Genomic DNA, 13,179 nt, shown 5'->3' on the forward strand with positions numbered 1-13,179 from the left:
AAGAAATGGACGCATTCCTGGAAAGCCACAAACTACCAAAACTGGAACAGGAAGAAATAGAGAACCTGAACAGGCCAATAACCAGGGAGGAAATTAAAGCAGTCATCAAAAACCTCCCAAGACACAAGAGTCCAGGGCCAGATGGCTTCCCAGGGGAATTCTATCAAACTTTTAAAGAAGAAACCATACCTATTCTCCTAAAGCTGTTTGGAAAGATAGAAAGAGATGGAGTACTTCCAAATTCGTTCTATGAGGCCAGCATCACCTTAATCCCAAAACCAGACAAAGACCCCACCAAAAAGGAGAATTACAGACCAATATCCCTGATGACCATGGATGCAAAAATTCTCAACAAGATACTAGCCAATCAGATCCAACAGTACATTAAGAAAATTATGCACCATGACCAAGTGGGATTTATCCCCGGGACACAAGGCTGGTTCAACACTCGTAAAACAATCAATGTGATTCATCATATCAGCAAGAGAAAAACCAAGAAACATATGACCCTCTCATTAGATGCAGAGAAAGCATTTGACAAAATAGAGCATCCATTCCTGATCAAAACTCTTCAGAGTGTAGGGATAGAGGGAACATTCCTCAACATCTTAAAAGCCATCTATGAAAAGCCCACAGCAAATATCATTCTCAAAGGGGAAGCACTGGGAGCCTTTCCCCTAAGATCAGGAACAATACAGGGATGTCCACTCTCACCACTGCTATTCAACATAGTCCTGGAAGTCCTAGTCTCAGCAATCAGACAACAAAAAGACATTAAAGGCATTCAAATCGGCAAAGAAGAAGTCAAACTCTCCCTCTTCACCAATGACATGATACTCTACATAGAAAACCCAAAAGCCTCCACCCCAAGATTGCTAGAACTCATACAGCAATTTGGTAGCGTGGCAGGATACAAAATCAATGCCCAGAAGTCAGTGGCATTTCTATACACTAAAAATGAGACTGAAGAAAGAGAAATTAAGGAGTCAATCCCATTTACAATTGCACCGAAAAGCATAAGATACCTAGGAATAAACCTAACCAAAGAGGTAAAGGATCTATACCCTAAAAACTATAGAACACTTTTGAGAGAAATTGAGGAAGACACAAAGAGATGGAAAAATATTCCATGCTCATGCATTGGCAGAATTAATATTGTGAAAATGTCAATGTTACCCAGGGCAATATACACGTTTAATGCAATCCCTATCAAATACCACGGACTTTCTTCAGAGAGTTAGAACAAATTATTTCAAGATTTGTGTGGAATCAGAAAAGACCCCGAATAGCCAGGGGAATTTTAAAAAAGAAAACCATAGCTGGGGGCATCACAATGCCAGATTTCAGGTTGTACTACAAAGCTGTGGTCATCAAGACAGTGTGGTACTGGCACAAAAACAGACACATAGATCAATGGAACAGAATAGAGAATCCAGAAGTGGACCCTGAACTTTATGGTCAACTAATATTCGATAAAGGAGGAAAGACTATCCACTGGAAGAAAGACAGTCTCTTCAATAGATGGTGCTGGGAAAATTGGACATCCACATGCAGAAGAATGAAACTAGACCACTCCCTCTCACCATACACAAAGATAAACTCAAAATGGATGAAAGATCTAAATGTGAGACAAGATTCCATCAAAATCCTAGAGGAGAACACAGGCAACACCCTTTTGGAACTCGGCCACAGTAACTTCTTGCAAGATCCATCCATGAAGGCAAAAGAAACAAAAGCAAAAATGAACTATTGGGACTTCATCAGGATAAGAAGCTTTTGACAGCAAAGAATACAGTCAACAAAACTAAAAGACAACCTACAGAATGGGAGAAGATAGTTGCAAATGACATATCAGATAAAGGGCTAGTTTCCAAGATCTATAAAGAACTTCTTAAACTCAACACCAAAGAGACAAACAATCCAATCATGAAATGGGCAAAAGACATGAAGAGAAATCTCACAGAGGAAGACATAGACATGGCCAACATGCACATGAGAAAATGCTCTGCATCACTTGCCATCAGGGAAATACAAATCAAAACTACAATGAGATACCACCTCACAGCAGTGAGAATGGGGAACATTAACAAGGCAGGAAACCACAAATGTTGGAGAGGATGCGGAGAAAGGGGAACCCTCTTACACTGTTGGTGGGAATGTGAACTGGTGCAGCCACTCTGGAAAACTGGTGGAGGTTCCTCAAAGAGTTAAAATAGACCTGCCCTACGACCCAGCAATTGCACTGCTGGGGATTTACCCCAAAGATACAAATGCAATGAAACGCCGGGACACCTGCACCACAATGTTTCTAGCAGCAATGGCCACGATAGCCAAACTGTGGAAGGAACCTCGGTGTCCATCGAAAGATGAATCGATAAAGAAGCTGTGGTTTATGTATACAATGGAATATCACTCAGCCATTAGAAATGACAAATACCCACCATTTGCTTCGACGTGGATGGAACTGGAGGGTATTATGCTGAGTGAAGTAAGTCAATCGGAGAAGGACAAACAGTGTATGTTCTCATTCATTTGGGGAATATAAATAATAGTGAAAGGGAATATAAGGGAAGGGAGAAGAAATGTGTGGGAAATATCAGAAAGGGAGACGGAACATAAAGACTCCTAACTCTGGGAAAGGAACTAGGGGTGGTGGAAGGGGAGGTGGGCGGGGGGGTGGGGGTGACTGGGTGGCGGGCACTGAGGGGGGCACTTGACGGGATGAGCACTGGGTGTTATTCTGTATGTTGGCAAATTGAACACCAATAAAAAATAAATTTATTATTAGAAAAATAAAAATAAAATAAATAAAAAGTCAATTCCCCTTCTTAGGTATTTCTGAGAAGCAAAATCACAAGACAAAATGCGGCCTGAAGATTGGAGAGACAGTCGAGTGGATACAGAGAAACAAATTTACCAGAGCAGAGATGACAAGCAGAAGCTTCTCCTGGAACTAGTGCTGAGGTAGGAAAATCTAAACTGTATTGCACAAATTGCTGGAGACTCCATGTGGGCAAATTGGCGAGCCAAAAATTCTACAGGAACCCAAATGGGGAGACCTGTATGATTCTGTGTGCTTCAGCTCCATTAATCCTACCAGGTCTTCACAATTAATATTGGAGAAAAATTCCATTGAACTTCCAGCAGGCAGAAAGGAAAACGAAGTACTTTGAAACTTGCCAGAGCACCTATTCTTCACCAGGTCTGCTATCAGGAAAGAGTAGTCAACAAGACCCTAACCTACTAGGATTTTATCAGAGTCTAACCTACCCGAGGGAAGGGGAATACCCAACAGCAGCCAACTCTCATCATTCTGTCCCACCTAAGAGGCATTAAAACAACTGGGAAGCACTTGAGAGGTTCACAGTCTATAGACACAGGCCCATCAAAAGATTGAGATCTAATTATTGGACTATAAAATGCTTTCCCTCCCCTCACACCTTACCACTCCATTACTAAAGGACTACTTGCTTATTACTATTCCTTTTACCCAGTACATCATGCCCGACTTTTAACAAAAAATGCGAAGACATTCTAATGGCAAAAACACAGTATGAAAAGATAGAATAAGCATCAAAACCATAGTTATGGCAGAAATATTGGAATTATCAAACCGGTAATTTTTAAAACTATGATTATTATCCTAGGTGTTTTAATGGATGAAGTACACAGATAATGAAACAGAGAGATGGAAATTCTAAGAAAAATAAAAAAGAAATGCTAGAAATCAAAAACACTGTTACAAAAATGAAGTATGGGGCAGCCCAAGTGGCACCCAGGTGGCATGGTGTTTAGCGTGGCCTTCGGCCCAGGGCATGATCCTGGAGACCCAGAATCGAGTCCCGTCTCAGGCTCCCTGCATGGAGCTTGCTTCTCCCTCTGCCTGTGTCTCTGCCTCTCTCTCTCTCTCTCTCTCTCTCTCTGTGTGTGTGTGTGTGTGTGTCTCATGAATAAATAAATAAATAAAGTATGCATTTGATGGGCTTATGAGTAGTCTAGGAATGATGAGGAAAAAATCGCTTAGCATGAGGCTATGAAAATAAAAACTTCCAAAATTGAAAAGCCAGGAGAAAAAAGACTGGAAAAAATAGAACAGATTATTCAGGAACATTGGGATAGCTACAAAGAGTGTAACATATGCTTAATAGCAATACCAAAGGAAAAGAAAACAGAAAGGAAGAAATTAAATATCTGAAGGGATAATGACTGAGATTTTTCCAAAATTAATGTCAGATGTAAAACCACAGACCCAGGAATGTCAGGGAACACTAAATAGAATAAGTGGGAAAAACACAAAACACAACCCAACACTAAAGCATATTATTATACTCAAACTTGAGAAAATCAAAGATAAAGAAAAAATCTTGAAAGAAGTCCGAGGAAAAAACACCTTAATTATTGAATAGCAAAGATAAGAATAATTTGACTCCTCAGACATCATGCAAGCAAGAAAAGAATGGAGTGAAATATTTAAAGTATTGAGAGAAGAAAATCCTCAACCTAAAATGAGGAATTAACCCTCAAGTGAAGGAGAAATGCTTTCTCAGAAAAACAAATATTGATGGATTTGTTGCAAGTAGACCTACCTTGCAAGAAACATTAGAAGTTCTTCAGAGAGAAAGAAAATTTTTTCAGTGGGTTAAGTGTCTGATTTCTGCTCAGGTCATGATCTCATGGTCCTGGGGTAGAGCCCCAGATCAAGTCTAATGTCAAGCCTCCCATTGGGCTCTGCACTCAGCATGGAGTCTGCTTCTTTCTCTCCCTCTACCCCTCCTTCCACTTGTACTCTTTCTCTCTCTATCATATGAATAAATAAATTTTTAAAAAAGGAAAATGATTTGGTCAGAACTTTGGATCCACATAAAGAAAAGAAGTATATCAAAGAATGTATTAATGAAGGTAAAATAAAAACTTCAATTTTTTCATTTTTTATTGTTCTAAATATGTTTTAAAATAACAATAACAGTCTATTTGCTATATATAGATATATGCTATCTATCTATATGCTTATGTATTAATTAGTGAAATGAATGATAGGAATGGCACAAAGGACAGAAGAGAGGAATTAGGTATATTGCATTATTATAAGTTACCTGTATAACCCATGAGGCAGTATAGTGTTATTTGAAAGTAGACTTGGGTTAGTTGTAAATATATATTGCAAACCCTAAGATAGCCCCTTAAAAAGTAAAAAAAAAAAAAAAAAAAAAGAAAGAAAAAGAAAAAAAGAAAAATATAATTGACAAGCTAAGAAAGGAGAGAAAATGGAATCATATAAAATGACCAATTAAAATCACAAATGACTGAAAAAGTGTGGAAGACAAAAAATACAAAGAACAAGAACAAGAAATAGAAAAGAGCAACAAATATGGGAGATATTGGCCCAAATATGTCAATAATTACTTTAAACATCAATGGTTCCAATTAAAAGGCAGAGATGATCAGAGCAGATCAAAAAGCAAGACCCAACTACATGTTGTCTGTAAGAAATCCACTCTAGATGTACCTGCGTGACTCAGTTGGTTAAGCATCCAACTTTTGATTTCGGTTCAGGTCATGGACTCAGGGTTGTGGGATAGACCCCCACACTGAGCTCTGCACCCAGTGAGGAGTCTGCCTGAGATTCTATCTCTCCCCCTCCCTCTGCCCCCTCCATGCTCATGTTCCCTCTTTCTCTTGCTTTCTAAAATAAATAAATCTTTTTTTAAATGAAAGAAACCCACTTTAAATATAAAGACACATATAGATTACAAGTAAAAGGATGAAGAAAGATATATCAGGCTAACATTAATCAAAAGAAAGTGGGAATAGCTATATTAAATTTGGAACAAACATTATAGAGCAGAAAGTTACAGGGATAGAGATAATGATAAAGGGATCCATACTTCAAGAAGGTGTAATAATCCTTAATTGTATATAATTATCCTTAATTGTATATACCTAATAACAGAGTATTAAACTCTATGAAGCAAAAACTGAAAGGAGAAATAGATGGCCCCACCATTATAGTTGGAGATTTTAACACTCCTCTATCAGAAATAGACATAACCAGCCCGTAGAAAACCAATAAGGATATAGTTAAACTCAACAGCACATCAATCAACTGGATGTAATTGATGTCCATAGATGATTTTATTCAGCAATAGCAGATTATATATTATTCTCAAGATCACCTGGATCATTTACCAAATCAGACCACATTCTGGGCCATGAAACACACCATAACAGTTTAAAATAATAGAAATCATGCAACGTCTGCCCTCAGGCCACAATGAAATTAACCTAGAAATTAATAACAGCTAGGAAAATCTCAAAATATTTACAGATTGAACAAAATATTCTTCAATAACACATGGGTTAAAGAAGAAATCCTAAGGGAAATTTAAAAACATTTTCAACCAAATAAAAATGAAAATATAACACCAAAATTCACAGAATGCAGTAAAAGCTGTGCTTAGAGGAAAATTTATAGCATTGAATGTACAAAACAGAAAAGAAGATGGTAAAATCAATAATCGAAGTCTCCACCTTAGAAAACTAGAAAAAGAAGAGCAAATTAAATCTGAAGGAAGAAGAAAATAATAAAAATTTGAGCAGAAATCAAAGAACTTAAAAATAAGAAAGCAAGAGATAAAATTAACAAAACTAAAGCCTTTTCTTTGAAAACATCAATAAAATTGATAAGCCTTTAGGCTAAGAAACAGATAAAAGACACATATTACCAGTGACAGAAATAAAAGTGGGAACATCACAGATCCTAGGTGTTAGAGTAGGCAACTAGTTAGGTTTTAACAGGATGCCTGGAGACTAGAAAAGGGGGAGTCATGGCCAGCCCGGCTATAAGAAAGTCAGAGGCCTACCCTCTAATAGTGAATAGTAATAGTAATTATTCCTTTAATAAACCTTCCTAGTTACACCACTCAACTGCTGTGTCTGGTTTGTTCTTGAGTTCTTTCTTATAATGAGACTAAAAGCCTCTGACAACATCTTTGGATTGAGCTGGGTTGAGGCCTCAGGGCCTGGGGTCTTCCTAGTCCACCTAGCAACACATAGGTATTAAAGGAATATTATGAACAACTTTATGTCCACAAATTTGATAACCTAGATGAAATTAAGCAATTCTTTGAAGGACGCAATCTGCAAATTCACACAAGAAGAAAAGACAATATGAATAGATCTGTATCTATTAAAGAAAATGAATCATTAATTAATGACCTTTCAAAACAGAAAACACCAGGTCCGGATGAGTTCACTGATGAATTCTATCAAACATGTAAGGAAGAAATTATACTAGTAGTCTGCAATATTTTTCAAAATATAGAAAGCAAACAAAGAAAAAAAAAAGAGACAAACCAAAACTCAGACTCTTTAAATATAGAGAACAAACTGATGGTTACCAGGGGAGGTGCATTGGGTTGGGAGTGTGTGTGTGAAATAGGTGATGGGGATTAAGAATACATTAATGAAAAAAAAAAAAAAAAGAATACATGAATGATACAGACTCTAAGTAACTAGAAATGAGGGGAACTTCCTCAACTTGATAACGAACATCTACCAAAAACCTGTAGCTAGTGGCCTAAAACTCAAAGATCAGGAAAAAGGCAAGGATATTGCCTCATTGTTTTTCAGCATTGTATTGGAGGTGCTAGCTAATGCAAGCTACATAAAGGAATTAAGAAGTATATCGGGAATAAAGAAATAAAAATATCATTGTTCACAAATGACATGATTGTCTACATACAAAATCTTAAAATATCAACAAAAAAGTTCCTGGAATTAGTTAAGGATTATAATTATAAATAATTATCCTACAAAGTTGTAGGATATAACAGTAGTTAATATACAAATGTTGATCACTTTCCTAAATACCAGCAATGAACAAATGGAATTTGAAATTAAAAGAACATTATCATTTATATTAGCACCTCCCCAAAATGAAATACTTAGGTATAAATTTAACATAACATGTACAAGATCTATTGTGAAATCCCTGTACCTTCTACTCAATTTTGCCATGAACCTAAAACTACTGTAAAAAATGAAGTTTATTAAATAATAAATAAATAAAGCTTATTATTTTTTAAGTAAAATCATAACTATCCCACAATCTATAAAATGGCCAAGTTCACTGTGTCATGTTCAAAGTGAGTTCCTCAATCAGAACAATTATTGTAAGTAATTGGAATTTGTCTAGATTCATTATATTGTAAATACAAATTATTTTGAGTTTACGATGCTAAAAAGATTGACTCTTATTAATGTGTCATGAGTAAGAATATGAAGTCAGTGTTTCTCACAAAACCTCGTGTTTGTGAGAGTCTGGGAACTCTGAAGATGCAGGAGATCCAGTCCCCAAAAACAATTCTGTGCTTAAACAAACATACAGTCACCTATTTCAAGTCTAAAGAATAGAACTATCTGCTAACAAACATGGATACCTGTCAACTTTATTGTTCACGCCATATTGTTGTTTCTGTTACTGTTACTGCTACTATGGTTGCTGAACAGATACAATTTTACAATTAAAGTGCAACATGGAGGCATACCTTGGTTTGTACTAGAGCTGGGTCCAATTTAGTCCATGTGGACATGCTTGGTGTGTCTCATACCTTCTGTCTCTCTCATACTTTGTATCTATACGTTCAAAGGAAAGAGAAAATTAATCATCTATTTCTAATTAAAATATAAAATTTTTCTATCTGAAATACCTAGATTACTGCTTCACATTTCAACTCATATTTTACAAAGAATGGAAAACTTTCATCTATTAGTAGAGTAACCAACTCTAGCAATCCTTCCATGAAGATTCAGAGGCCATATTAAAATAATACATATTGTGAGGCAAGGATAATAGCTTTGTACATCTAGCCACTAGCATAATACTCAATAAATGCTGTTGATGTCCTTTAAATTCAAAGGATGTCACAAATAATTAGTTTTCTGTCAGTTTCTCCAAGTAAATCTTGGCCTAGTCAGTGCCACCCCCCATAGCTCTGAGCTTCTCTTTCTGGAGAGAACTGTTAGCAGTGAAGAACACAAATAGTCTGGGTCCAAGTGATCTGTGAGGAGAAAACATTCTTCAAAAGTTACTAGCAGATATTCTCAATGCTGTGAAAAAAAACAAAAAAAAAAAAACAAAAAAACCTGCAATCTGACAGGTTCAGGAGGCCTCTAACTATGCTGAAAACTCACTCTGCATAGGTGTCTTACTTCATGGAGCCATCACTCCAACAAGACCCCATAATCTCCTATTTTTGGCCACTTGCCAAAATGCAAGATACTCTGGTCAGTCATTTTCTTACATATTATCATCTCCAAACTATGTTTCTCCCAACCTCCTCTGCCCTCCAACTTCTGCTGATCTTCCTTTGCATTGTACTATAATATTCTCTGGACCTTTTATTTCATTGTAAGTAAAGTATCTTATATCCTCAGCCTCTTGTCTCTTTGTCCCTTCATTTACTGAGTTAATGAATTCTAGATACATCACACCATTCTTTTCCCTTTAAGTCACCTATGAATCCAATAATCAGAACCATCACAGACTACCTCCTCCTCCCACCCACCCACACACAGTCATTTCTTTTGTAAGGACTTTGGCAGTGGCTCAAGTTTTTATTTTTATCCCATTATCTACCATCATTATCACAGGGCATCAATGTCCATATGGAGGAGTTACATTTTCTTTCCGTTAAAATGTAGATCATGAAGACCTTAACTCTTGTTTCAAAAGGAAGACACCAGATAAACTAAAAGTATGTCACTAATAATTGGTGGCTCCAAAGTAATCTAAATAAACCAAGTTTCAGAGAGGAGCAAGCCCTTCATAGATTAGCAGAGCTCAGCTGCCTCCATATTTGGAGCTGGTCACTGCCTCATCTGGGCATGAGCAGAGATCAGGGCCTGCCATAAGTAGACTTTCCTGGGATGAGAGGAAGCAAGCCAAACTTTTAAAAAACAATTGGAGCTAGCATGACAGATTAAATTCTGGAAGAGTCCCAGATGCAAAATGAATCTATTAACCAAACAATTCCACCCAGCAGGAATATTGTTGAATAAATTGTCTTTGGAGTGGAACTGGAAAGTAGAAAGCAATTTTATAGTGTTATTCAGTGCTTAAGTTCCAGGGCACTGCTGCTATTGAATTTAGAGGTAAACTGAAACTAACTAAAGCTGGAACTGAACTTCCTGCCAGCCCAAATCCTGATAATATCAGCAAGATAAGTCTCTCTATGATGGCAAGGGTAATTAAGCTGAAGGGCAAAGAGAGATCCCTATAATCTCATTTGAAACCACAGAATAACTGAAATTGAATAAAGCTGTGGCTTAATCCCCAGCTCAGCTTGATTCGGGGTGGGATCCTCTTACCCTGTCTTACAGAGGAGTTGGAATCAATACTTTATCTGAGAAAAATAAGCCAAAAAAAAATCTAGTTTAATCTCTACTGCTTTTTTATTTTTAAAAAAATGTCCAGCATACACATACAATTTAAGGATTGGGAAAAAGCAGAAAATTGACTAATAATCAAGAGGAAAAAGTCAACAGATGCAGGTTGACAACTGCTCCAGCTTTTGGAATTAGCCAGTAAGAATTCCAGAAAACAATTATCATAAAAATGTTAAAGAATTTAGAGGAAAATATGGGTAGAATGAATGAACAGATAGGGAATTTCATCAGAGAATTTGGAGTTCTAAAATTTCACATAAAAATTCTATACTGAAAGATCAAATATTTGAGATGAAGAATTTAGTGGATGAGCTAATAGACTGACACAGCAGAAGAAAAGAATCTGTGAGCTAAAAAACAAATGCACTGAAAATACCCAAATTGAAACATTAAAAAATGAAAAAACTGAACAGAGTATAGAAGACCTCTAGGATAATTCTGTAATATATGTAATTAGAATTCCTGGAAAAGGGTAAAGAGAATGAGAAAGAATAAATATTATCCAAAAAGATTTCAAAACTTATAAGTGACCCCTCAGATCCAAGAAGATTCACAAAACTCAAGCAGAATTTAAACATTAGGTATATCATAATCAAAGTTTCTGAAACTCAAAGAATAAACAATTAACCCTTGAACAACATGGAGGTTGGAGGCACTGACTCCCCGACTCCCCAAAAGCTTAACTGTTGACCAGAAACCTTACCAATAGCACAATACATATTTTGTATATTACTTGTATTATATACTTTACTTTTACAATAAGGTAAGCTAAAGGAAAAAATGTTGTTAAGAAAATTGTAAGGAAAACAAAATACATTTATAGTACTATACTACATTTATTTTTAAAAATCCATGTATAAATGGACCTCACAGTTCTAAACTGTGTTGTTCAAAGGTCAACTGTGTAAGACAATGGAATTACATCTTTAATGTGCTTAAAGAAAAATATTAGCAATTTATAATTCTTTTTGATATATAATTATATTATATACTTATAATATACCTATACAAAATTATATTATGCATATTATCTATATAATTATAATTCTTATAATTTCTTATAGGCAACTTCTTCAAGGGATGATTTACATGTACTGCATTTATCTCATACAGCTTATCTGTCCACCCCATAGCAATATGTGACACCTTCCCACACCACACCATTTGAACTACTCTGACACAGATCAGAAATTACATACTGTCAAATTGAATTGATATTTTACAATGTCATCTGAGCCTTTCAACAGCATTTAACCTTGTTGACCACTCTTTCCTGGGAATTATTTCTTCTTTGGCTCTCCCTTTCTGGCTCTCTTGTATTTCTGATTTTTTTTTTCAGTTTCCTTTATAATATTTACTTTCCTTTACATGTTCTTTTTTCCCATTTTACATAAGTGTCTGGGAGTATGCTACCAGCTCTAAGATTCTAAGATTTTAAATGGATTGGTAATAAAAGATAATGCATCATTTGTCTATATGTGAGTGTTTCAAAATAGTAATGACTTTATTATTAGAAAATAAAAGTGACTATTTGAACTGCAATTAATGCCATTAATCAAGTAAATCACAGGGGATACTGACAACTCAAAAGGATGATTCTCTAAATTCTGAGAAAAAATTTTTTGAGTCTCTAATTTTTGAGAAAAAAAAATTTTTCACATTTTTGCCCTTAAGTCAGTAGCTATGTTAACAAAAATCCTAGTTCTATTTAAATTAAATTATTTTTTCCTATTGCCAGTTAGATGCCAGTTGCTATCTTTTAGGACACCATGAGATTGACATTCCTTAAAATTTATTTTCTTTTATTTTCTTGTTCTGACTTAAAATATAAAATATTAAGAATAACCTCCATATCCTCTGGAACCGATAAAGATATTCATTCTAATTTATTATTTTGCTACTTGCCTTATACCACTTTTACTGTTATATCTACATTTGTTATGTAGGAATGTATTTTTTTATTTACCTATTGCCATAGTAATGCCGTGTAACAATCATAAAACATCAGTACTTACAATAATAAATATTTATCTTTTGCTCACAAGTCTATAAGTTGCTGGGTGATTTTGCTGGGTCACTCAAAAGTCTGTATTCCACAAGTGGGTTGACTGGGGCTGGCTATTTTAGATGGTCTCAGGTGGGGAAAACTGCGCTCTCCTCCACGTATTTTCTCATTTCCAATGGGCTATCCCAGGCTTGCTCTCATTGCAGTGACAGGATACCAGGAAACCTAGCAAAAATTGGCCAGGAGTCTGGGGGCCTATGCTCTGGAGTGGCACATAGTCACATCAGCTACATTCTGTTGGCCAGAATGAGTCACAAAGCAGATCAGATTTAGAATGGGAAGACACAGTTAGTTCATTCTTCACTGGGAGTGGCTGCAAGATCATATTGCCAAGGATATGGATACAGAGACGGTTGAAAATTTGGGGTTATTTATGCAATCAATTTATCAAAGTAGTCAATTTTATTTTTACTATGACATGGTTTACACAGATATCCACTGAATGTTGTTACTTGTAAATTTATTCTGTTACATTGTTTGTCATACAGACACATCATATTCACACATACATTAAAAGATATATCTATGTGTGTCTGTGCTGTGTACAAATTTCACACACATACATACACACACATACGTTAGTATCTAAAGTTTTACTTTTTTATGTAAGTGGTAGACTATTGTTATTACTGCATTCTAAGAACTTATAATTTTGTATTAGACTCAGT

General features: G+C 35.8%; 1 long non-coding RNA gene across 18 annotated transcripts in view; it reads right to left on the minus strand.

The window, feature by feature from the left end:
* The window catches only part of LOC102152672, a 240,956-nt gene extending 228,211 nt beyond the window's left edge, over positions 1 to 12,745 (minus strand). For all 18 annotated transcript variants that reach the window (XR_005355128.1, XR_005355127.1, XR_005355124.1 and 15 more), the window contains exons 1-2: positions 12,462 to 12,745; positions 8,547 to 8,634 (exon numbers count right to left, since the gene is read on the minus strand). This is a non-coding gene — a long non-coding RNA (uncharacterized LOC102152672). The remainder of the gene's footprint in view (positions 1 to 8,546; positions 8,635 to 12,461) is intronic.
* Between the last annotated feature and the right edge of the window lie 434 nt (positions 12,746 to 13,179).

The sequence above is a fragment of the Canis lupus genome, chromosome 2 (assembly GCF_011100685.1).
Source record: "Canis lupus familiaris isolate Mischka breed German Shepherd chromosome 2, alternate assembly UU_Cfam_GSD_1.0, whole genome shotgun sequence".
NCBI classification, from domain to species: domain Eukaryota; kingdom Metazoa; phylum Chordata; class Mammalia; order Carnivora; family Canidae; genus Canis; species Canis lupus.